The sequence below is a fragment of the Bos mutus genome, chromosome 11, assembly GCF_027580195.1.
Source record: "Bos mutus isolate GX-2022 chromosome 11, NWIPB_WYAK_1.1, whole genome shotgun sequence".
Taxonomy (NCBI): domain Eukaryota; kingdom Metazoa; phylum Chordata; class Mammalia; order Artiodactyla; family Bovidae; genus Bos; species Bos mutus.
Window position 1 is genome coordinate 104241103 of NC_091627.1, and position 18931 is coordinate 104260033.

Here is an 18931-nt window from a genome sequence, read left to right on the forward strand (position 1 = left end):
GATTGTAACTCGCCAGGCGCCCCTGTCCAGGGGATTTCCCAGGATTACTGCAGTGGGCTGCAGTTTCCTACTCCATCAGGTCCCCTTTTACAGCAAAGGTGAAAGAAGGGTGCTCTTTGAGCTTCCTCCTGGTTCTACATCAGAAACCAAGACGCACTTCTGTTTGCAGCTGCGACTCGGGTCAAATCACTTGACCTTCCATCGCCTCCGTTACCTTCCGGGTGGAGCAAACATAGCGAGAGCTGCTGAAGATAAGGTTTTTGATGGAAAATGGTGACACCAGTGAGCCCATTATTCCTTTATCATCTGCAAGATGCTTTCACTTCAAATATGTCATCAGGGTGCTCCTGACGACCCTGTAGGTGGCGGCTCACTCATCCCTGGCCCTCACCCCACACTTACAGTTTGAGAAACAAAGGCCCAGCCACAGGGGGACAGGCTCAGGGGCTAGCTTCGCCTTCAGGGCCCCTGTCACCAGACCGTCACCAGGGCTGCCGGGTCTCTGGGAGGCAGAGGAACAGCAGCCCTTCCCCGAGGGCGGGTGTGAGGGGGCCGGAGATGCTGACAGCTGTGCAGATAATCGCACGTCTCCATTGCTGCTAATAGCACGCTTATGTCGCTGAGTCTTCTGTTTGCCTGGTGCCTCCCACGGGCCCGGAATTGCGAGTCTCAGCTCCTGCTTGGGGTGGGATAGTGTGGTGGAGGGGGCCTGCCCGTTCCCCAGCCCTGGTCCTCCCGGGGCCTCAGAGGACCCCTTGCAGTTCTGTGCCTCAGCTCCCCGCCACCTCCCAGGGAGCTCCCTCCAGGCTCTGGGACAGTGAAAGGGCTTCCTGCTCCTGAAGACCTGGGTGTCCCAGCCCTCTCAGCTCAGCACTCTATGAAATCTCTTATCTACACACAGGACCAAGTGTGGGAAGGTTCTGAGCCCTTCTGCGCAGGCTGGACATCTTGGACAGGCAGGACGGGGGCCAGCCCCCCTTCAGATGACACTTCCACCCCTTCCTCCAACCCCATTACCTCCCCAAGGCCTCCACAGGCCACATTTCACCCTGGGAGCAAAACCGACCCCCAGTCCTCAGGCCCCACTTGCCAGGTCAGTAGAAAACCCAGCCCACACTCTAGAGACTCTTAAGGGTTCGCAGGCTTCCCCAAAGGAGCCTGAGAGATTCCCCTCCCCTTGGAGAAGACCCTCAGTCTGGCTGTGCACACTGAGGTGGCCTGGTGCCTTCACGGGGGCCCTGGCTTCTTTGCTCCTGGGCTCAGCTTCTGCCTGATGAATGGCTTTCCCTTAGATCCATGGCCTCTGCTGGGCCACCTCTTGGTGACCCACCAGCCAGACAGACCAGACCCCACAGTGGGTATCAGAGGGCTGGGGTGAAGACACTTAAAAAATTTTTTTTAGTGTAATTAATTAGAAGACTTTTTGGCTGTGCTGGGTCTTTGTTGATGCGTGAGGGCGGTCTCTAGTTGTGGTGAGCGGGGCTACTCTACACGGTGGTGCACGGGGTGGTGAGCGGGGCTACTCTCCGCGGTGGTGCACGGGGTGGTGAGCGGGGCTACTCTCCGCAGTGGTGCACGGGGTGGTGAGCGGGGCTACTCTCCGCGGTGGTGCACGGGTTTCTCATTGCGGTGGGTTCTCTTGTTGCAGAGCACAGGCTCTAGGTGCACGGGCTTCAGTAGTTGCAGCACGCGGGTTCAATAGTTACGGATCGCAGGCCATAGAGTATGGGCTCCGTAGCTGTGGCACATGGGCTTAGCTGTTCTGTGGCATGTGGAATCTCCCCGGACCAGTGACTGGACCAGTGTACCCTGCGCTGGCAGGAGGACTTTTATTCACTGCACTGCCAGGGAAGCTCCAGGTCTTAGCTGTGGCTCAAGGGATCTTTAGTTGCAGCATGAGAACTCTTAGTCGCAGCATGTGGGACCTAGTCTCCCAGCCAGGGATCCACCCCAGGCTCCCTGCATTGGGAGTGCAAAGTCTTACCAGTGGACCTCCAGGGAAGTCCCAAGACGCTTGTCTGTCTTTCCATCTCCCGTCTCAGGGGGTTGCACTCATAATGCCTTGATTCCTTGTTGACCACATGGCTCCATGCTGGAATGTCCGCTCCTGGAGGCCAGCGGCTCTATCCATTCACAGTGGTCTCTCTAGTGCCTAGACCAGTTGCCTAGACAGGGTAGTCATCATTTGTCGACAGAATAAATATGCAAAACTTTGTGTTCTTTTCCCCCTTAACATTATTCCAGGACGAATTTTCCAAGTTTGCCATTTTTCTTGGCTGGATAATAAATATTCTGCCTTATTGACATGTCATCCCCTCCCTTCCACAACTTGCAGAGCATTTTGGCTGAGTTCACTTTTGTACTATTATAAATAATGTTGCTATAAACAGCTGTGCACATATAGCTATTTCTCCCTTTGCAATTATGTCTTTGGGAGGACTCCAAACAGTGGGATTACTGTGGGTCAAAGATCATGGAGTATTTATGGCTCTGGATACGGTGGGACTGGCTAATTCTCAGCCCCCAGGCCAGCCATGCTGTCCCCAAGGTTTGCCTCTGAGTGACTCCCATGAAAGTCCCTTCCCTTTGGTGCCAGATGTGACCCTGGCATGATGAGAGACTCACTCTTCATCTCCTGATGGGTGGGGGGCCAGGTGCAGTGGTGCGGGAGCTCATGGGGGTGGACAGAGGGGTCAGTGGGGGAGGGTAGAGATGAAGCCTGTCCCCCATTTCTGGGGCCAGGAGCCCTGTTTGGGGGCACAGGAAGGCCCTGCCTCTCCCAGACCCTTTTCTCTCTGCTGGGTCAGCTCTCTCCTGTCCTGTAGCACCCCCCACCCTGCCCAACTCAGTCTCAGAGCGGGGAGCAGTTTCCACCAAGGGGTCCACTGGAAGGAGGGAGGGACTCTGGCGCCACAGCTATTCCTGACTTCACTCTGCCAGACCCTGGGTAGAAGGCTGTGCCTGAGAGAAACAGATGTGGAAACTGATTTTGAGCAGAAGTTTGTGCCATTGTTTTAGTAACAAATGGGTCTGAGATCCAGTCTCCCCCAGCATGCTCTGTTTGCCTTCCACCCGGTCCCCAGCCTCCACCTCCACTTCTGCAGCTCCCTGAGCCCACTTAACCTATCATTAGCACCCAGCCCCAGAGGCCTGGATGGTAGAGGGGGAGGGGTCCACATCGGTCCCTCTGATTCCTGGCCCCAGAACTCACTTCCTACAGGAGGGCAGGGTGGCCAGGGTGCACCCCTTCCCAGGCATGCCTTCCCTGTCTTGGGGAGACTTAATGGGGACCTCAGGAATAACGTGGCTCAGATGGTAAAGAATCTCCCTGTACTGCAGGAGACCTGGGTTTGATCTCTGTGTGGGGAAGATCCCCTGGAGAAGGGAATGGCTCTCCACTCCAGTATTCTTGCCTGGAGAATCCCATGGACAGAGGAGCCTGGTGGGCTACAGTCTGTGGGGTTGCAGAAAGTCAGACACGACTGAGTGACTTGCACTTCTGAGGTTTTACTGCACCGATGGCATGGTGCATTGGAAACAGTAGTGTAGTGAGGGAGGGGTCTGCTGTTTCTGAGAACTGGCGGAGCCCTAGCCCAGGCAGCAATGGGCAGAGCTGGGAGCAAGGAGTTGGGGTGCTGTGTCCCTGGACTCTCCTCTCCAGAGCGGGGTGCAGGCTCTCTCTGTCCCTCCTTCCTTGGCCCTTCTGGCTTCCAGGCCTCCAGTGCAGAAAAAGCACAGGACCTGGCAGCTCTCATGCCGTCTCTGCCTCTAACAGGCTGTGTGATCCAGGCCCTCTCGGCCTGCAGGCGTAACACCAGGGCGCTGACACTCACTCACTCCTGCCTTGTGTGGCTCCTGCGGTGGCTTGGGTCAAGGTCTCAGCCGGGTGAGCCTTGCAGATGGCTGACCCGGCACAGAGCAAGCTATGTTGCTGGAACCAAGATGGGGCGGGAATCCGAAAGGAAGCTGGTCCCTGCCTCCTGATGCAGCCTGGCACGGGGGGCCCCTCGGGGGCTAGGGCTGTCAGCCCCTCTTCCTTTCTTCAGCTTCCCCCTCCTTTTCCTATGCCTCACCCTGCTTCGCAGAGATGGGGAGATTTTTTGCTGGCAGATGAGGGGAACAATGGCTGCAGGAGCGTGTGGGTGCCCACGGGGGTTTGCTGTGTGGGTTGTGTGATTTTCCCGGACAGGCAGGTGTGAGAGGTAGAAGAAATTATTCTGTCTAAAATCTCAGAGATGAGCTCTTCTCTTGAGCTGCAGAATGACTGCTTCATGTCTGGGTGGGGAGGCACGAGATAGGGTGGGTTTTGGGGGCAGGAACCCAGGAAGCCCACAGCAACCATGATAACTTCTATGTTTGCCTGGGGTGTCACCCCTTATGAGGAGCCAAGACAGCCAGAACGACCAGTTCTCACAAGAATCCAGAGGGCCCAGACTTCCCTGGTGGCCCGGTGGTTGGGAAGCCACCTGCCAATGCAGAGGATACGGGTTTGATCCCTGGTTGGGGAAGAGGTCACATGCCACAGAACAAGTAAGCCCGTGTGCCACAACCACTGAGCCCACGTTCCACAACCATCAGTCCTTACGCCCTCGGGCCTAGAGCCTGTGTGCCATGATGAAGAGTGGCCCCCACTCGCTGTAACTAGAGAAAGCCTGCACATAGCAAGGAAGACCCAATGCAGCCAAAAGAGAAAAAAAATCCAGAGGGACCATCAGGTGGGCAGACATTACAATGAACCCAGTTTACAGGTGAGGAAACTGAGGCTCGAAGGGGTTAGCCAACTTGCCCAGATCACAGAGCCAGTTAGTGGGAGAGCCAGGGCTTGAACCCAGACTTCTGGGTCCTCAAGTTCCTGTTTGCTTGGTGCCTCCTCCTAAAATGACCACATGGAGATGATGTTTCTGAAGATGAAGCAGGGGAGGGACCATGGGAGTGAACAGCAGCTACCTTTATGTTTTGAATCCTCAGGCAAGATTTACCAAACACTGTGCCCACTCCCTGTATCCCCTACTTTCCTCCACCTTCAGACGTGTGTCTTCTGGAGGAGGGGAAAGATTGGATTGGGAAGAAGGCTGTCCTACTGGTCAGCAGTCGGGTGTGGTCGCGCAGGAGAATTGGGCCCATTCTGTGGACCAGTGTCGGCTGCAGGCACCGCAGTTTTTCAGGGCATCTCATTGATTTGCTGAACATACTTCTCAGATGCAGTGGTTTTTCTGGGGTGCAGAAAGCTGTAGTGGATCAGACCGGCAACACACCACCAAACAGTGACCATGACCTTTTTGGCTGCAAGTTTGGCTTTGGGAAGTGCTCTGGAGCTTCTTTCCGGTCCAATCATTGAGCTGGTTGTCATATAAAATCCACTTTTCATCGCACATCACAATCCAATCGAGAAATGGTTCGCTATTGTTGAGTAGAATAAGAGAAGACAACACTAAAATGATGATTTTTTTGATATGCGGTCATCTCATGAGATACGCACTTATTGAGCCTTCTCACTATTCCAAGTTGCTTCAAATGCCGAACGACCATAGAACGGTCGATGTTGAGTTCTTCGGCAACTTCTCGTGTTGTTGTAAGAGGATCAGCTTTGATGACTGCTCACAGTTAGTCGTTATCAACTTCCAGTGGCCGGCCACTGCACTCTTCATCTTTAAGTCTCTCCTTTGCAAAACTTCTTGAACCACCACTGCACTCTATGTTCGTTAGCAGTTTATGGGCCAAATACATTGTTGATGTTGCAAGTTGTCTCTGCTGCTTTACGACCCATTTTGAACTCGAATAAGAAAATCACTAAAATCTGCTTTTTGTCTAACACCATTTCCTTAGTCTAAAATCAATACAAAATAAACAGCAAGTAATGTCATTAGCAAAAAAAAAACAAAACCATAAAGTGGGAAATGTGCATTAGAATGATGTATAGTATAATCACATTTGTTTAAGAATGTATTCCAATATCAAATGGCAAAGTTCAACAATGCAAAACCGCAATTACTTTTGCACCAACCTAGTATCTATACCTGTCCCAACTGATGTTATGCAGGGAGAGAGGTGGTGAATGAGGTCAGGGGCCTTAAAGAAATCAAGTCAGAAAATCCTGGGGGTGGAGGGTGTGGGTACTCACTTCAGCAGCACATATGCTAACATTGGAACAATACCAAGATCATGGCATCTGGTCCCATGACTTCATGGTAAATAGATGGGGGGAAAATGGAAACAGTGAGAGATTTTTAATTTTGGGGGCTCCAAAATCACTGCAGATGGTGACTGTAGCCATGAAATTAAAAGACACTCGCTCCTTGTAAGAAAAGCTATGACCAACGTAAACAGCATATTAAAAGCCAAAGACATTACTTTGCCGACAAAGGTGCATCTAGTCAAAGCTATGGTTTTTCCAGTGGTCATGTATGTATGTGAGAGTTGGGCCAAAAGAAAGCTGGGAGCTAAGGAATTGATGCTTTTGAACTGTGGTATTGGAGAAGACTCTTGAGAATACCTTGGACTGCAAGGAGATCCAACCAGTCAATCTTAAAGGAAATCAGTCCTGAATATTAATTCAGGAAGGACTGATGCTGAAACTGAAACTGCAATACTTTGGCCACCTGATGCAAAGAACTGACTCACTGGAAAAGACCCTGATGCTGGGATAGATTGAGGGCAGGAGGAGAAGCAGATGACAGAAGATGAGATGGTTGGATGGCATCACCGACTTGATGGACTTGAGTTTGAGTAAGCTCCAGGAGTTGGCGATGGAAGGGAAGCCTGGCGTGCTGCAGTCCGTGGGGTTGCAAAGAGTTGCACCTGACTGAGCGACTGAACTGAACTGGGGGGCGTGGGGAGAGTCAGGGCAGAGCCTGATTCAGCCCCTTTCAGGACTGCTAACAGCCGGAGAAGACTCTTGAGAGTCCCTTGGACTGCAAGGAGATCCAACCAGTCCATTCTAAAGGAGATCAGTCCTGGGTGTTCATTGGAAGGACTGATGCTAAAGCTGAAACTCCAATACTTTAGCCACCTCATGCAAAGAGTTGACTTAGTGGAAAAGACTCTGATGCTGGGAGGGATTGGGAACAGGAGGAGAAGGGGACGACTGCCAGGAGCTGGCGTGAGGAGCTCTGCCGTGGCAAAGGTCATGAGGAAGGAGGCTCGACATATGCAAAGGTGGCATCGAGCCTCAGGGGTCCCCCTGGAAATTTTTGAACATCTACCTCCAAAACCAGAGTCTGCCTACTTTCTACTTTGTACTCTCACCTACACCTCTGACTTTATGGGGGGCTGTCCCCCACTACCTCTCTCTGAAAAAAGAGTTAACTTACAGCTCCAGTTAATAATTTCTGGGTGGGATAGTGTTTCAACCTACAAACTCCTTTGGAAGTCCTCTAGCCTGCCTGAATAGGTTTTTCTGGCCACATGTGATTGTTCAGAGCCTCCCAATTGTGAGAGGCATGAGATGTTCTAAACTGTCTAAATACAGATTCTTTTGAGCAGTTAAAAGATTGATTAAAAATTGTATTGGTGAAGGGTTTTTCACTTGTTGGGCCAATGTTTGCTGCTAAGTCTCCATATCCCTTATCTACTGTGTCCGTGGCAGTGTATTGATTAATATAATTGGTGTAAGTAGTAGCTTTAATGTTTGTAACCTTCGACCCTTGAGTTAATTCTTTTTCTTGTTATAGCCCACCACAGACGACAGAGGATGAGATGGCTGGATGGCATCACCGACTTGATGGACGTGAGTTTGAGTAAACTCTGAGAGTTGGTGATGGACAGGGAGGCCTGGCGTGCTGTGATTCATGGGGTCGCAAAGAGTTGGATACGACTGAGCGACTGAACTAACTAACTAACAGCCCTCCAGGCAGCAGCTCCTCCAGGCAGCTCTGTACCAGAGGAGTCTGGCCTTTTGTTTAAGTCGAAATCTGCGCCCCTATTGAGTCCTCCCCCTGGCCCTCCATTAATTCCTCAGGCACATTGCTTTAACCGCTCTGGCCTCCCACAAAAGACCAGGCGGGGGTGTGATGTCTCCTGCCAGCTGAGGGTGTACCTCCTGCATCCCCGACCTGAGAAGCCTTACTGACTGAGCTCTGCAGGAGGCCAGTGTTGACCAGGGAGAAATCAGGAGCCCGAAGACTGAGAACCAAGGGCCCTGGGGGGCATGGAAAGGGCCCAGAAGAAACCCAGACAAAACGGAGACAGCCAGGAGGTAGGCAAGCAATTAAAGGAGGGGGCTGAGTTTTCAATTAACAGGCACCTCCGCTAGCAGTAGATAATTAACAGATTAGCAAGGCTGTTAGCGAGGCTGCTGCCAGGGAGGAGGAGTGGGCAGGTGCCTGGGCCTGGCGGGGGAGGGGGGCTGGAGGTGGGGCTCCAGGTTTCACTGGAATGACAAGGTGACTTAAGCTTCAGGAGCCCGAGGGCAGCTGGAGGGTGGGAGGGCAGAACCAGGAGGGCAGAACCGGAAGGGCAGGGGAGGGGCCATCCAACTGTCCCCCGGCCTGCAAGGGCCCTAGGTTTGCAGAAATGTCTGCCTGGGGATGGGCTAAGGAGGGGGTGGATGAGAATGTCTGGGGGTCACGATGTTGACACCCCCTTGAATTTGCACGTGGCCATGCGGCTCACAACAAGCTTGCACAGTCATCCAGGGCTTCATGATGTGGGGGTGAGAGCACAGACTGACATTAGACTCTCCTGGGTTCATCTTGCTCCCGCTTCCTAACTGAGGTGGCCTATCCGACATCCCAGCTGCTCTCCCGGACTCCTCAGCTCCTTTCTAGTTAGACAGTGTCGCACCAAAGCATCAAAGAGCCGGTGTGTGGGCCCTCTGGCCACGTCTTCCCCTGCTGGAGAGTTTGAGAAGGACTCTTCTCCAGAGGAGGCTTCCCCTGTGGCTCAGTGGTAAAGAATCTGCCTGCCAAGCAGGAGACACAAGTTCAGTCCCTGGGTTGGGAAGATCCCCTAGAGAAGGGAATGGCAACCTACTCCAGTACTCTTGCCTGGGGAACCCCCTGGACAGAGGAGCCTGGCAGGCTACAGTCCATAGGGTCCCAAAAGAGTCGGATACAACTTAGCGTCTAAGCACACATGCACGGGCTGCTCCGGAGAACAGACCCTTTATCAGCCTGAATCCCTAAGTGGCCTGTGTGGAGCAGATCCCTTGCCAGCCTCCAGGATACATCTAGTGGGAATGAGAAGCATTCTGTTACAGTATGAGATTTTACAGCTGTTTGTTACAGCAGCATAACCAAGCCTATCCTGGCTATTACACAGGGTGACCCTTACCTCCATGAGCCTCTGTTTCCTAATCCATAAAGTGAGTAAGAATGATGCTCACCATGAATGATTGTTGGGAAGTTAAGTGAGATGATATACAAGTTGGCTGAAGGATCTTCTCCATTCCTGGGTCCCTGCTGCCGCCATTTAGTCGCTAAGTCATGTCTGACTCATCTGCAACCCTATGGACTGTAGCCTGCCAGCCTCCTCTGTCCATGGGGTTCCCGAGGCAAGAATACTGGAGCAGGTTGCCATTTCCTTTTCCAGGGGATCTTCCCGACCCAGGGATCGAACCTATGTCTCCCACTTGGCAGGTGGATTTTTACCACTGAGCCGCTAGGGAAGGCCCCACACCTCCTCTGAAAAAGAGGAACATTGCCATGCACCAAGGTCAAAGGCCAGGGGCATTTGCTTGGCCCTTGCTAATGGTTGGAACTTTTCTAGTGCTGAGCAAAGAGTTTAAAGGTTGAGCCCCAGGGTGATGGGCAAGGTCCATGGGATGCAGGAGGCCTGGGGGGACCCTACCACGGGGGATCCAAGCCAGCTCCCTCCCTCTCGGCCTTCTCCAGCTCTCTTTTTTCGACAGTGTGGGGAGAGACGCTGAGGGCTGCTGCCCTTGTCCATACCTTGGGAGGGCTGGCTGGACCAGCAAGTGCTCCTGCCTGAGAGTCTAGGACCCAGACAGGCTTCCCTTGGTTCTTGAAGTCCTCAAGCCACACGTGACGCTAGTGGCCTGTCAGTAGCACAGGCTTTCCCTTTGACCCCTCTCCCACGACATCCACAGCTTCACTTCCTCTCCCAGCCATCCCCTTACTCTGCCTCTGCTCCAACAATCCCTTCAGCCTGTTTCTGAACCGGCTCCACTGTCCTCCATAGAAGAGGAGGAGGCTTGCAGTCATAGAAGCGGCTGACTGTTCACTCCGTTTATTGGCCTGTTCGCACTGTTCCTTTTTGATCTACAAGATCAAACCCATTTTTTCCCCCAATTGATCTCATTCCTCCTGGGGTTTCTGATGCTTTGTGTCCAAAACCTGAGTAACCATTTCTTCCAAATATGAAGGCTTCTCGCCCTCTCTCTGTAGTTGGCTCCATGCTCTGAGTTCATCAGATTTTTTTAAAGGCAGCTTTCCAGGCACAGGCCCTTTTAAAGTTTCCTTCCTAACCTGTGTGTGTTCCCTTGGAACTCCTCCCCCTGCCCTTAACCCAAGGAACTGTCATCCGCCCCAACAAGCAGTCACAGTCCCTCTTCTCTAGGGACTTCCTGCTCACATGACTGAGCCTACAGCTCTGGACTCTGAGATGCATAAACATAATCAGGGGGACTTTGTGTTCATGAAACATCCCCCATCAGGAGAGAACTCGCCTCTCAGTTGTCTTTCTCACAGCCATAGATCAGCAGGGGCTGGCAGTTTCCCTCTTGTCTCTCTAACAAATGAATCCCTGTGATTTGAGAGAATAGCATTGAAACATGTAGATTATCATATGTGAAATGAACTGCCAGTCCAGGTTCGGTGCATGAGACAGGGTGCTCAGGGCTGGTGCACTGGGATGACCCTGAGGGATGGGATGGGGAGGGAGGTGGGAGGGGGATTCAGGGTGGGGACACATGTACACCCATGGCTTATTCACGACAATGTATGGCAAATCCACTACAGTATTGTAAAGTAATTAGCCTCCAATTAAAATAAATTAATTAATTAAAAAAAATGAATCCCTGTTCCGGTTAATGCCCCCCACTGCCAGCCTAACAACCAGAGGAAATCCACCAGGCCTGCGTTGTCCACCACAGTAGCCACTGACCTGTGGCTTTGGGCACTTGAAATGTGGCCCCCTTCCTCTGCGTCAGGCAGGGGAGACTGCTGAGGCTAAAGTATGAGCTGAGCACCAGGGCCGGAGGGTGACAGGAAGCAGTGCTGGCCTGAGTTCCAGGTCTCCTGACCCCAAACCTGGTGGCTCCGTGGCTAGCTGTCTGCCTACCAGCCACTCTCCCCTTCCTCTCCCTCAAAGCAGAGGACGTCTGCACAACTCAGGAAGCCTGATGACAGGCGTCTCCTCTTAGCGGGGTTTCCAGGATGGCTGCTGCTTTCCTGTCAGACCCAGTGGCTCTTCAACTTTGTCCTTCACCCACCACTTAACCTTCTATATACACATATATATTTACTGTTGTTCAGTTGCCGAATTGTGTCCAACTCTTTGCAACCCCATGGACTGCAACACACCAGGCTTCGCCATCCATCACCATCTCCTGGAGTTTGCGGTGACCACCTGTGGCTTCCTGGCCTCTGGATTTCTTATTACTGCAGGAGAGAGCTCCCGAGCCCTCTTTGCTTCAGACACTGCCGTCAGGTTTCTGTTTTTCTTATGTGCAATTTGAACTGATGCTCACCCTTGTCCTCTGGGAATTTGGGTGGTGGGTGGAGATTCCCAGTAGGAAAGGATAGGGCTCAGGGACTCTCCAATCACATGGTTTTGTCCTCTCAAGTTCACAGGTGCAGATGGAGAGTTAAGGGGAACCTGGTTTTACTCAGTGCCCTGACGAGTGAGCTCTAGGATGATCCCCTCATCACAGAACATGAGAGCCCAAAGGAGGGTGGCCACCCTCAGAACCATCCGCTTCACTTTACTGATGAAGAAACTGAGCTCCATGTCAGTTCAGATATGCCTGGTTATAAGTAATTAAAGCTCAAGTAATGCAGGCTTAACTAAACAGGAGTCTATTTTACTCACATAACAAATTGATGTGGTTGCAGGACTGTCCCACAGCCCCCAAAAGTCGAAGCATGAGGATGGCAAGTCTGAGATTTTCTTAGTATTTCCCTCATGGCTGCAAGATGGCTGCCAAAGCGCCAACCATCACATTCTCATTTAATGGCAAACAAAACTGGAAAGAAGGGAGGATAGACGAGAGAAAAATGAAGGAGGCTTTTCTTACAGAAAAAAATCTCCCAGAAAGACTCTAGCAGAGTCCTCATTCTTTCTCTTTGCCTGGGAGTTGGTCATGTGGTTACTCCAGGCAAGTAGTTAACAAAGTGCAGAAACTGTGAAAATGAGTGTTAGTCGCTCAGTCGTGTTTTACTCTTTGTGACCCCATGGACTGTAGCCGACCCAGGCTCCTCTGTTTACAGAATTCTCTAGGTAAGAATACTGGACTGAGTTGCCATTCGCTTCTCCAGGAGATCTTCCTGACCCAGGGATCAAACCCAGGTCTCCTGCATTGCAGGCAGATTCTTTACCATCGGAGCCCCCAGGGAAGCCCCATAAGAGGCAAAGGTGCTCCACAACTGTTTTCACAGTCATGAGCCATCCCCTGGTTGGGCACTTTGCCACCAAGTAATATCAGAGTAGTGTCGACAGGAGAGGATGCCTGTGGATGGAGGATCAATGGGAGACCTGATGTATCCAGGGTCACAGTGACTGGTGTAGAAAACAAGACTGGAATTCCAATCTCCTTTCTACTGCTCTCTGAGTGGGAAGAACCTCTGTGTCCTGGTGCAGCAGATGCTGCTGGGGCATTAGAATTCTGTGCTACTGGGGGGAGTCCATGTAAGCCAGTTGTGGTTTTCCTGTGCCCTTTGCTGGAGACCGACCAAGAATAGGTGTGTAATGTAATTCTGGTCACTTAAGCTATAACAGAAAAGCTGCTTAGGGGATTCTGGGGAAGGTTCCCTCACTCTTAAAAAAGACATATCCAGAAAGAGGTGATCTCCTCTCCTGAATGCCATCCCCTGCTGGATGTGATGGCTGGAACTGAGGCAGCCACCTTGGGATCATGAGGGAAGCTGGTTTGAGGAGAGAGGCAGGAAGCACGAAAGGTGGGCTTGGGTCTCTGTTGCTGCCACTGCAGCACTGAGTTAAACAGCCCCAGGCTGTCCTACCTTGGGGCTTCTTTGCACAGAAGGCCCATCTCCCTTATTGTTTAAGCCCCTTTAAGGTGGGCCTTCTGTTCCTTGCAGGTGAAATCCTTCTAAAGAACCTACATGTTTCCTTCTGCTCTGTGTCCTGCCCTGGAGGAAGGTGCAGACTAGCACCAACCAGCCCCTCTGGGAAAAAGCAACGCTACCCGTTATGGGCCCACGTGGCTGGAGCTCAGCCTCTTGCATTTAGTTGCTCACCACAGCCAGAAAGAGGCTGAGAACTGCATTCAAAATCCCAGGCAGTGGGGAGGAGTGGTTTTGAAAGGGATGTTGTGGGGGCTGCATAAAAGAAGGCCGTTCCTGCCCCTCAGAACCCCCATGCTGCCCCCCACCATGCCCTGCCCAACCCAGTGTGGCCCCCAGTGACCCTGGAGACAATGCCATCAGCCACCCTCCCAGCTGCTCGTAGGCTAGGTGGGGTAGAAGGGCTGTTGGTTAAGTGCTGAAGAATTCCCAGAGTTTGGGGCTGGCCCAGAATGGGTTTTTGTAGCTAGAGTGTGACCATTCTGTCCTCGCAGCTTGCCTGGTGCAGAATGAATACAGGCCAGTTAAGTATTTTTCAGGTGACTGATTATAAAGATTTGCTTCCATGTGGACTCTCTCTTGCAATGATCCAGGACCCCATGAGGGCCACTTGTGTTGAAGTACTGAACAGGCTACCTTCTTTGGTAGAAAGAAGGGCCTAGAGGAAGGTCTCTTTCCTTCTTCCCCTCACTGTGTTGGGTCATAGTTGCAGCACGCAGGACCTTTATTGTGTCACGTCGGGCCTTCATTGCAGGATGCACGGACTCTCTAGTCATGGCTCACCATCTTAGTTGCTCCGTAGCATATGGGATCTTATTTTCCCAGCCAAGGATTGAACCTGCATCCCCTGCACCGCAAGGCGGATTCTTTCTTTTTGGCTGCCCTGGGTCTTGGTGCGCGGGCTTTTCTCTAGTTTGGCAAGTGGGGGCTACTCTAGTTGTGGCGCACTGGCTTCTCATTGCTGTGGCTTCTCTTGTTGCAGAGCATGGGCTGTAGAGCACATGGGCTTCGGTAGTTATGGCTCTTGAGCTCTAGAGCACAGGCTCAACAGTTGTGGTGAAAGAGCTTAGCTGCTCCACGGCATGTGGGATCTTTCCAAATTAGGGATCGAACCCATGTCTCCTGCATTGACAGGCGGATTCTTTACGACCGACCCACCATGGAAGCCTGCAAGGTGGATTCTTAACCACTAGACCACCATGAAAGTCCTTAGAGGAAGGTATTTCTTTCATTTATTTATTTTTTTGGAAGGTTATTTCTTGAGGCACTTTCTTTCTTGGGGGAAATGCTAGCGGGCCTGAATGTCTCTGCTCCTCTAGGACATCCACCACCAGCTGCAAATTACAGATATGATCAAACCTTCCCATGCCCAGAAACTCTGATGGTGCCCACTGCCCTGGAATGGCTGGGGAGTAGGGAACTTAATGGGGTTCTGTGAAAAGAAGAGAAGCGAAAAGCAAAGAGAAAAGGAAACATATAAACATCTGAATGCAGAGTTCCAAAGAATAGCAAGAAGAGATAAGAAAGCCTTCTTCAGCGATCAATGCAAAGAAATAGAGGAAAACAACAGAATGGGAAAGACTAGGGATCTCTTCAAGAAAATCAGGGATACCAAAGGAACATTTCATGCAAAGATGGGCTCGATAAAGGACAGAAATGGTATGGACCTAACAGAAGCAGAAGATATTAAGAAGAGATGGCAAGAATACACAGAAGAACTGTACAAAAAAGATCTTCACAACCCAGATAATCACGATGGTGTGATCACTGACCTAGAGCCAGACATCCTGGAATGTGAAGTCAAGTGGGCCTTAGAAAGCATCACTACAAACAAAGCTAGTGGAGGTGATGGAATTCCAGTTGAGCTATTCCAAATCCTGAAAGATGATGCTGTGAAAGTGCTGCACTCAATATGCCAGCAAATTTGGAAAACTCAGCAGTGGCCACAGGACTGGAAAAGGTCAGTTTTCATTCCAATCCCAAAGAAAGGCAATGCCAAAGAATGCTCAGACTACCACACAATTGCACTCATCTCACATGCTAGTAAAGTAATGCTCAAAATTCTCCAAGCCAGGCTTCAGCAATATGTGAACCATGAACTTCCTGATGTTCAAGCTGGTTTTAGAAAAGGCAGAGGAACCAGAGATCAAATTGCCAACATCCGCTGGATCATGGAAAAAGCAAGAGAGTTCCAGAAAAACATCTATTTCTGCCTTATTGACTATGCCAAAGCCTTTGACTGTGTGCATCACAATAAACTGTGGAAAATTCTGAAAGAGATGGGAATACCAGACCACCTGATCTGCCTCTTGAGAAATCTGTATGCAGGTCAGGAAGCAACAGTTAGAACTGGACATGGAACAACAGACTGGTTCCAAATAGGAAAAGGAGTATGTCAAGGCTGTATATTGTCACCCTGTTTATTTAACTTATATGCATACATCATGAGAAACGCTGGACTGGAAGAAACACAAGCTGGAATCAAGATTGCCGGGAGAAATATCAATAACCTCAGATATGCAGATGACACCACCCTTATGGCAGAAAGTGAAGAGGAACTAAAAAGCCTCTTGATGAAAGTGAAAGTGGAGAGTGAAAAAGTTGGCTTAAAGCTCAACATTCAGAAAATGAAGGTCATGGCATCCGGTCCCATCACTTCATGGCAAATAGATGGGGAAAGAGTGGAAACAGTGTCAGACTTTATTTTTCTGGGCTCCAAAATCACTGCAGATGATGACTGCAGCCATGAAATTAAAAGGCGCTTACCCCTTGGAAGGAAAGTTATGACCAACCTAGATAGCATATTCAAAAGCAGAGACATTACTTTGCCAACAAAGGTTCATCTAGTCAAGGCTATGGTTTTTCCTGTGGTCATGTATGGATGTGAGAGTTGGACTGTGAAGAAGGCTGAGTGCCAAAGAATTGATGCTTTTGAACTGTGGTGTTGGAGAAGACTCTTGAGAGTCCCTTGGACTGCAAGGCGATCCAACCAGTCCATTCTGAAGGAGATCAGCCCTGGGTGTTCTTTGGAAGGAATGATGCTAAAGCTGAAACTCCAGTACTTTGGCCACCGGATGCGAAGAGTTGACTCATTGGAAAAGACTCTGATGCTGGGAGGGATTGGGGGCAGGAGGAGAAGGGGACGACAGAGGATGAGATGGCTGGATGGCATCACCGACTCGATGGACATGAGTTTGGGTGAACTCCGGGAGTTGGTGATGGACAGGGAGGCCTGGCGTGCTGCGACTCATGGGGTGGCAAAGAGTCGGACACGACTGAGCGACTGATCTGATCTGATCTGATCTGAGGGAACTTCATGTTTTGCTGGTCCAGCTTCATGGTGCTGGGCTTTTTGCTTATGCCATTCCCCATGCCAGAATCCCCTTACTGATCCTAGACAGTTGTGCCTCTCCAGTGTGGCCATCAGAATCGTATGAATTGGTTCAGGCTTGGGCACATGATTCCTTCTGGGCCCAAGAGCATCAGCTTTGGGGATTCTGTGGGAACCTATAGGAAAAGGACACCCACACCGCTGGGTTCGTTAGCTGGAGAATATACAGCTGGTACTGCCAGGGACCATCTTTGTCCCCCAAGGGGCTCAGCCCAAAAATGAAACCAACCCAGAGGGAAGCAGATTGGAAAGGCATTAGGGGACATCCTGATGACATGATTACGGCACCTGAATCCATCTATGCCTGAAAGTTACCTCTGAACTTCTCAGTCATTTGAGTCAAGAAATTCCCTTTGTTCAAAGAAAACAAACAAACAAACAAGCAAACCCTGAAAATAAAAAAACAATTCGAGCAGGACTTTCAGGCATTCACATTGAAAGTCATTCACTGCAAATAGAAAGCCAGTGCTCCCAATCAGGCAGGTTTAACTTCTCCTTTATCACTCTCCATATGCTGCTCGCACAGCACTTACCCACTTGGGTAGCATTGGCTGTTTCTTTCTCTGCCTGCCCAACAGAACCATCCCCTTTGAAGGAGTGGACATTGCTGCTGCCTCAGCTGCCACTGGACCTCAGGGGCAGCTCATTATGCTCTCAAGTTGAGTTGAATTCCTTGGCACAACTTCATCTTTGGTCCCATAAAGCCCCTCTCTTGTTTTATTCATTCTCTTGTATCTATCGCTCTCTCATTCCCTTCCTCTGCACAGGCAGCATGCTAATGGACCTTTTTCCCCCTACTGGAACAGATCAGATCAGATCAGGTCAGTTGCTCAGTTGTGTCCAACTCTTTGAACCCCATGAATTGCAGCACGCCAGGCCTCCCTGTCCATCACCAACTCCTGGAGTTCACTCACACTCACGTCCACCAACTCAGTGATGCCATCCAGCCATCTCATCCTCTGTCGTCCCCTTCTCCTCTTGCCCTCAATCCTTCCCAGCATCAGAGTCTTTTCCAATGAGTCAACTCTTCGCATCAGGTGGCCAAAGTACTGGAGTTTCAGCTTTAGCATCATTCCTTCCAAAGAAATCCCAGGGCTAATCTCCTTCAGAATGGACTGGTTGGATCTCCTTGCAGGCCAAGGGACTCTCAAGAGTCTTCTCCAACACCACAGTTCAAAAGCATCAATTCTTCGGGCTCAGCCTTCTTCACAGTCCAACTCTCACATCCATACATGACCACAGGAAAAACCATAGCCTTGACTAGACGAACCTTTGTTGGCAAAGTAATGTCTCTGCTTTTGAATATGCTATCTAGGTTGGTCATAACTTTCCTTCCAAGGAGTAAGCGTCTTTTAATTTCATGGCTGCAGTCACCATCTGCAGTGATTTTGGAGCCCAGAAAAATAAAGTCTGACACTGTTTCCACTGTTTCCCCATCTATTTCCCATGAAGTGATGGGACTGGATGCCATGATCTTCGTTTTCTAAATTAAGCCAACTTTTTCACTCTCCTCTTTCACTTTCATCAAGAGGCCTTTTAGTTCCTCTTCACTTTCTGCCATAAGGGTGGTGTCATCTACATATCTGAGATTATTGATATTTCTCCTGGCAATCTTGATTCCAGCTTGTGTTTCTTCCAGTCCAGCATTTCTCATGATGTACTCTGCATATAAGTTAAATAAACAGGGTGACAATATACAGCCTTGACGTACTCCTTTTCCTATTTGGAACCAGTCTGTTGTTCCATGTCCAGTTCTAACTGTTGCTTCCTGACCTGCATACAGATTTCTCAAGAGGCAGATCAGGTGGTCTGGTATTCCCATCTCTTTCAGAATTTTCCACAGTTTATTGTGATCCACACAGTCAAAGGCTTTGGCATAGTCAATAAAGCAGAAATAGATGTTTTTTCGGAACTCTCTTGCTTTTTCCATGATCCAGCGGATGTTGGCAATTTGATCTCTGGTTCCTCTGCCTTTTCTAAAACCAGCTTGAACATCAGGAAGTTCATGGTTCACATATTGCTGAAGCCTGGCTTGGAGAATTTTGAGCATTACTTTGCTAGCATGTGAGATGAGCGCAATTGTGCGGTAGTTTGAGCATTCTTTGGCATTGCCTTTCTTTGGGATTGGAATGAAAACTGACCTTTTCCAGTCCTGTGGCCACTGCTGAGTTTTCCAAATTTGCTGGCATATTGAGTGCAGCACTTTCACAGCATCATCTTTCAGGATTTGGAATAGCTCAACTGGAATTCCATCACCTCCACTAGCTTTGTTCGTAGTGATGCTTTCTAAGGCCCACTTGACTTCACATTCCAGGATGTCTGGCTCTAGGTCAGTGATCAC